Genomic DNA, 6,920 nt, shown 5'->3' with positions numbered 1-6,920 from the left:
TATTTGTTAAATAATTTTTAGACATCCATAATAATAAGAACATGAAGAATGTTAGAAGCATTTTAAGAAAGCTAAAGGAAATCAGTCTTGACATTGCAGAGGGTATAGCATTTGCAAACATGAAGTTGCAGGAGGAAATGAAATGTTTTCCAGACCAGTCTGGCCACAATGTGGTAAACAGTGAAAGAGGCATATGAGATGAAGTGTTAGAAGTGGGCAAGGATCCAGATTTGTAGCGTCTATAAGCTATATTAAGCATTTACCACAATTCATATTTACCAGGCTTTATTTACTTATTTTAAAGTTGTGGTCCCAAATAGTTTGTAAACTCGGGCCAGGCGTGGTGGCTCACGCCTGTAATCCTAGCACTCTGGGAGGCCGAGGCGGGAGGATCACTTGAAGTCAGGAGTTTGAGACTAGCTTGAGCAAGAGTGAGACCCCGCCTCTACTAAAAATAGAAAGAAATTATCTGGACAACTAAAAATATATAGAGAGAAAAAATTAGCCAGGCATGATGGCGCATGCCTGTAGTTCCAGCTACTCAGGAGGCTGAGGCAGGAGGATTGCTCAAGCCCAGGAGTCTGAGTTTGCTGTGAGCTAGGCTGACGCCACGGCACTCTAGCCAGGGCAACAGAGCCAGATTCTGTCTCAAAAAAAAAAAAAAAAAAAAAAAAACCGAGACCAAATAGTTTGTAAACTCCACAAGGCCAGGAACTAGTCTGTCTTTTATTATTATTGTATTCCCAGCACCTAATAAGGGACTGGACACAGAGTAGACATTCAATTTATAGTTGAATGAATGAACGTATGAATGAAGTCAACGTGTAAAGGAATAAATAAGGTCATTGGGAGAACTTTAAAACATTTTAAAGAAGGCGTCACGTTTATGTTTCTCCAAGTTTTTTAACTGCTCTGTGGAGAATGAATTGAAGAAGGGAAGAGTGGAAGTGGAGGCTCAGTTAGGAGATGGCTAGTGCAGTGACTGATGTCAGTGACGATGGTGACAGTTATCATAGTTAGCATTTGTTGAGTGCTTACAATATACTGAGCATTTCTAATGAATTAGCTCATGTAATGTTCCCAATAACTCTATAAAATAGATACTATTATTATCTTCTCTATTTTATAGATATGACTATTGAGGATTATAGAGGTTGGGTAACTTCCTCAAAGACAAACAGCTAATAAAGGGATGATGGCTTGGACTAGGCAAATGTCTAGAGAAGAGGATAGATGAAACATATATTTTGGAGATATCTCCAGAATTTGGTGAAATGGGGAGTAATAGAGAGATAATAGTCTAGAAAGAGTTTTCACTCAAGCAACTGGTAGGTGAAAGTCACCTACCAGTCACCATGGAAGATGATGAGGGAAAATATTTGGAGGGAATAGAGAAAATAAGAGTTAAGACATGCTAAGTTTGAGCTGTTTGTGAATCACATGAAAGGAGATGTCACGTAAGCATCTACAGGTCTGAAGTTCAAAAGATATGTCTACAGACAAAGATGAAAATTTTAGATTTGTTGACCTATAGATGAAAGCTGTGTGGATGGAAGAGATTAACCAAAGAGAGCATGTAGAGGGAGGAAGGCTTATCACCAAACCGCAAGTAACTCCCATCATTGAGGAGTCAGGCAAAGGAAAAAGAGCCAGCATTTAGAAGTCAGTTAAGAAAGAGAGAGCCCCCAAAGATAACTGAGGGTATAGAAGACATCAGAGACACCAGAGAATTTTATGTTATGAAATTCAAGAGAAATTAGTTTTTTAAGGAACAGAAAGTGGCCAACTATGTTGAATGTTACAGAAAGATCAAGTTAGAGAAGGATTTGGCAACCTGGAGTACATTCATGACTTTAACAAGAGCTGTTTTAGGGGAGTAGTGGAGAAAGGGCCAGATGGAAATGAGCTGAAGAATAAATAATGATGTCTTTTTAAAGATAGTAGGTTGAACATAATCATAAACCTCCACCCTCCCAAGACTGCAATAAAATGATAGTCATGGAATTTTAGAAGGCATAAACTCTCAAGAACAATGAGATAATGGGGTGAATAAAGGTAAAAAAAATGTGGAAGTTGGCAAAGCAGTTGGATAAGTGGTAACTGACATAGCAGATCTGAAAAAGCTAATGGGGATTATTTTAGTAGAAAATTCAAAATGGTGATTTAGGAGAGAAAGTTATGGGGATAGAGTTGGTGAGGTGAGATCCAGAGCTCACCTCTGATGGCTGATGGGGTTTTATAGGAAGAACATCTCCTTTGTTGTACCAAAAAGGAAGAAGAAAATGGGTGCAAAGGGAGGTAAGTTTATAAGTGTGGGGATGGGAATATGGTGTTCCTATCTCTTGGCTGCTGTGTTCTTACTGGATTTTTCAAAATGTGTGACAAAGTTATTATCTGAAGATGAAGGGAGTAAGAGAGTGGTAGAAAGTTTGAGGAAAGAGAAAAAAAGAAAGAAAATGGAAAATCCAGCTTCCTAGAGAAAAGTGGTAATTGATTGCCTGACAGTATAGAGCACCCATCTGAGATTGTTACTGATGAATTTATAGTGGTTCCAGTCTGCTTGTTATGTGATCAACATAGAGATCTTAGTGGATTGAAGGAATCTAATAATATCAAATCAAAAGCAAGAGTAGGAAATGCTGATTGTGGAGTAGAAGGTTAAAGTTGACATTTCTGGGAACCAGGACACTAGCAGGAGACAAGTGGTTACAGTGTATTCAGGCTGTCTTGCTTAGAGCTGTTGCCATATTGTGTGTGTTCTGTGGCCCTGTCTACTTACTGCTAATGGTGAGTCATTACAGCAAATTAAATAAATATTAATAAATTTATACTGACAGTGTATTTTGTGCAAATTCTATGACGAGTGTTCCAACTGGCAATTTCAACAAGTGATTCCGTGTAAAGCTGTTGGGAACTTGCTAGGAGAAGCAGATGGAATATCCAGTAATGTTCCCTGGCATTTATATTATTTGAATATTTGTTATCAGCTACAGATCTTTATAAATACTATTAAATATGCTATTTCTTATTTGTTAAATAATTTTTAGACATCCATAATAATAAGAACATGAAGAATGTTAGAAGCATTTTAAGAAAGCTAAAGGAAATCAGTCTTGACATTACTAGATATGCGTTAATCACTACAACGTAAAGCATCAGCAACTAAGGACCCTCACAGATACTCAGACTCATAGCTATATTATGACATCAAGAGTTTAAAAACCTCTAAAAACAATCCTAATGAGCCAATGCCCATTACTTGTAAGAACAATGCGCAGTTGAATAGTATGTCAAAGGACAAGATTCAGGAAAAAACAATAAGGAAACCTGCAGCAGTAGATGGATTATCTATCAACATGATCTCGAAGAATGAATTTTTTTTAGGGGAAGTTTCTCAAATAAAGGACTTCAGTTGCCAAAAAGTTCATCATCAGTTTTGGTGCTAATATATAACTATTAGAATAGAATAGAAGAGTAATACATAAAAAAAAAATTTGGTGCCATTCATGAATTCAAAATTGACAGGGTGAGAAAGAGGACAGTTACATCCTGGGGGGTTAAATCTACATATGCACATTGTGTTAAGAAATTACAGTGAAATAGCACCTAACATTCTATTCCAAAAGAAGGTGGTGCTAGAGCTGAACCCTGAAGGAAGGTTGGGACTAAGCTGGGAGGCCGAGGATGGGAAGGGATCAAGCAGAGGCACAGCGTGTGCAAAGGCCTAGAAGCATGAAAGTATAGCAGTTTCAGAAAAATCAGATGTGGCTGTAGCAAAGAATAGCAATGTAAATATGAGAGGAAAAGCATACAGGGCCTGTTCATGAAGGTCTCTTTATGTCATAATAGAAATTTTGCATTTCATCTTGAATGCTGTGAAGACCTACCAAAAGATTTTAAGGAGAGGAGCGACAACTCACATGTGCATCTATAAAATGGAAGAGGTGTAACAAGTCATCTCTGCAGTCTCCTCCATCTCTGATGGTCCATGATCCCACCAACAGTGAAGTCTGGAGCCAGAATAGGGAGGGTGAAGAGTTGGAAACAGACAGGAGAGCTGTCTCACAGGAGGCACCGGAGAATAAGCGTGCAGTATCCAGCCTGGGTGAGAAGAGGTGTGGTAATGCGATTGGATGGGCAGAGAGGAGAGAGGACAGGTTCAAGAGGTATGGACAGGGACAACACAAATTCAATTTTGAACATGTTAAAATTTGGTGTTCCTTATACAACTCTCTGATGCTAATTAGACCATTTCAGCCCTCGAACTTTCATTAGTACCGGGAGGAAAAGGACAGCCGAGTCCTCCAAATTCCCATGGTAGGTGGACCAAAGAACGAGTTCTCTCAATAAAAAAAGGAAAAAAAAAACCCTACTCCCCCAAACTACTTAATAATTAAGTAATTTCAGAACTCCTTCATCTAAATCCACTTAATTACATGCTTTAGTTTCCACCAAATTATTTTAGGCTCAACACTAATATCACATTGGTGAGAACTTTGTGATCTATTTGATGTCTTAATCTAGCCCATCAGTCCCACATCTTACAGCCAAATTATAATTACCCTCATCTGAATCCTTCCCTAGCTGTGTTTTCTTTTAAAGCAGGCTCTTGCTTCCTTAGCCCCTAGGTGAGGAATAAAACCTTCCCACACTCCTATATTTTAGAGGTCACACTCAGAGCCCCAGCACACAGTAGCATGCCCAATAACATGAACACAGTGGTCAAGAAGCGTTTCCTAAGGATGGTGATAGCATATGTTCAAAGTAACTTAATTTTTCCTTTGGAGAGGAGAGGGAAAAGAAAGACACTGATAGGATGTGACTGTAACGTGAATGAATAAATATCATGAAAGGTTCAAATGGGGGTCCACAACTATTTTGCAGAGAGTCCAACTCTGTAAGGGGCCCAGGAGGAAAGATTGACCAATGACTGTCTCTGGTGTTTTGGTTTTGAAGTGGTGTATGTGTGTGTGTGTGTGTGTGTGTGTGTGTGTGTGCCCATGTGTGCACTTGGGCAGGGGAAGTGAGGTGCTTCAATGGGGAGGTTGTCCTGAGAAAGGAAATAGTAAACTAGCCTCTAATGGTCAAGGATATGACCGCACCACAACAGCATGTGAGGATGGAGAAAGAGGGAGGAAACAGATGAATCAGGTGAGCTGAGCTGTGATTAGATTCCACAAAGTCAGGTCATCAAACAGCCAGTCATTACAAAGTGCAATGACACACACTCCACCTCATATGCTGACCTACGTCAACCAGGGAACCTTATTCTTCCAAGTATTTCTGACTTTGGAAGTCCTCCCTTTTCTGTAGTCCAGGCCTCCTTCCCAATTCTCTTAGAACCTTAGAGACTTGGTATTTTTTCAAGCAAAAAGAAAGCAAAACAAAAACAAGATTGATTCCAGGTACAACATTTAAGAACATGGAGAGTGGGAAACAGCAAATTCAGGACAGTGATTTATTTCAGCTAGGATATATGTAGTTGGCGGGCAGCAGCATGTCAAGGCTTGTAAATAACTTCAACTGTAATGTTAATGCTTCATTTCTTAAACTGGGTACAGTGGGGTTAGGTACAGTGGGGTTTGTTGTACCAGGATAGCTGTAATATTTCATAATTTTCAAAAAGCAAACATTTCTGAAAGGAAAGAGAAGAGAAAGACTCTTTTGTCTATGGCCCTGCTTCTACCTGGGAAAAGATAGGGGCCCCTCCTGAGTATCCTAATTTTATTATAAACTGAAAAAAACTGTTCACTAACAAGACTGTGCCTGCTATCATCTTTGGGGTTAATGCTCATAAGTCAATTCATTTTTTTTTTAGCAAATGTTCAAATCACACACCTATGAAGCTGGATCAACTTCAGTGACTCCATCCATGAGTGTAACTCTAGGTGCATTGAACTCCTGATTTGGAGATGCCCTTCCTGTTTTGTTGGTATTATGACATCACACACGTTTGAATGACACACCAGGAAGAGAGGTCATAGCCTGAAGTGCTCATCAGCTCAGCTATCCATGTGCTGCTCATAGGGTCTTGGATTATCCCAGGCTTCCCCACACCACCTTCCTACTCATTAGTCCTGCCCCATCTCTTCTTTAGCTTGGCCCCAGGATCTTGCACTTTTTATTTCCTACCCAGCTATGATCACAGAGAGAGAAAAGAGGGAAGCCATGTGTCATCTTGTTATAAAACATAAGAATAGCTACAAGTCAGAAATGAAATAGAAAAAGATGGATCTAATTGCTACAATTAGACCTGCAAATTATCTATGTATTTCATGTTTCCCACTTGGGATTCTCTCCAAAATGGAGGCAGATTGGCATCACCATGATGCATAGCAACCTTGACGTCATACTGCCTGAATTAAAAATCTCTGCTCTGCCGCTTCCTAGCTACATGGTCTCAGGCAAGTTATTTAACCTCCCTGTAAAATTTAGATATTAGTAGTGCCTACCTTTTGAAGTGAAAACAAAGATTAAACAAACCAATGCATGAAAATGCTTAGCATAACACCTAGCACACACATAGCAAGAGCTTAGTAAATTTTGGCAACTATTATTTATGTACTTTGATTTTAACTTTTCTTCCTGCCCTTTTAACACTAGTAAGTGGAGTACCTTAAAAGTTGGTAGGTATCCAGGATAACATAAATCCAGAAAAAAAAAACAGCTTCCAGGCAAAAATCCTATCTGGTAAGAGCACCCTCTGTATTGGAGGGAGATTTCTTCCCAAAAGCAGTAGATACTTCCACCTACTCTCTTTTCCCTACAGGTGCCAAAAATCGGCCCATGAAAGGCGACAGGAGTTGCTAAACTGGTTGGTAGCTTATTTTGTTTTTATTTCTTAGTATGCATGGCCACCTTCCGTGAACAGCCAGAAGAGACCAGAAACCCACGTGACAGAGTAGTGTTTTCTCCTTCAA

Source organism: Propithecus coquereli, unplaced genomic scaffold (genome assembly GCF_000956105.1).
Source record: "Propithecus coquereli isolate 6110/MARCELLA unplaced genomic scaffold, Pcoq_1.0 Scaffold135, whole genome shotgun sequence".
Lineage (NCBI taxonomy): Eukaryota > Metazoa > Chordata > Mammalia > Primates > Indriidae > Propithecus > Propithecus coquereli.
This window is presented reverse-complemented; position numbering follows the sequence as displayed.